At 45.0% G+C, this 626-nt stretch overlaps 1 non-coding gene across 1 annotated transcript; it reads right to left on the minus strand.

Annotated features, from left to right (window-relative positions):
- Positions 1-314: 314 nt before the first annotated feature.
- Positions 315-421, minus strand: LOC112093019. Its single transcript, XR_002902876.1, has one exon. It is a non-coding gene; the product is annotated as a small nucleolar RNA R71 (small nucleolar RNA).
- Between the last annotated feature and the right edge of the window lie 205 nt (positions 422-626).

Genomic DNA, 626 nt, shown 5'->3' on the forward strand with positions numbered 1-626 from the left:
CCCCATCGTGCATCATGTTCCCGCCAAATGCACCACCTACGGATTTCAAGTCGGACATGATTGTACTTCTCCCAACCTTTCACGGGTTAGAGAATGAGAACCCCTATGTACATATCCGGGAGTTTGAAGAGGTGGTGGCCACCTTTCATAGCCGTGCTGAGGCCACAAATACCATTAGATTAAAGTTTTTCCCTTTCTCTCTGAAGGACAAGGCCAAAAGCTAGTTGTATTCTCTTAGGCCCAAGTCTATTGGTACGTGGGAAGAAATGACGACGACATTCTTCAACAAGTATTTCCCACACCATAAGACTAATAATTTGAAACGACAGATCTCGAATTTCGCTCAGAAGGAAAACGAAACTCTCTATCAAGCTTGGGAGCATTTTAAGGATCTGTTAAATCTGTGTCCCCACCATGGATATGAAAGTTGGCGCCTTGTAAGCTATTTCTATGATGGACTCACAATCCGATAGCGCCAATTTGTCGAGATGATGTGCAATGGAGATTTTCTCCAGAAGGATCCTGACGAAGCTATCGAGTACCTGAATGAGTTAGCTGAGAAAGCTTATACTTGGACTGGACCGAGTGCTACTGAGAGCACCAGTACGTCCCGACCAGTTGGAGTT

The sequence above is a fragment of the Morus notabilis genome, unplaced genomic scaffold, assembly GCF_000414095.1.
Source record: "Morus notabilis unplaced genomic scaffold, ASM41409v2 Scaffold1206, whole genome shotgun sequence".
NCBI classification, from domain to species: domain Eukaryota; kingdom Viridiplantae; phylum Streptophyta; class Magnoliopsida; order Rosales; family Moraceae; genus Morus; species Morus notabilis.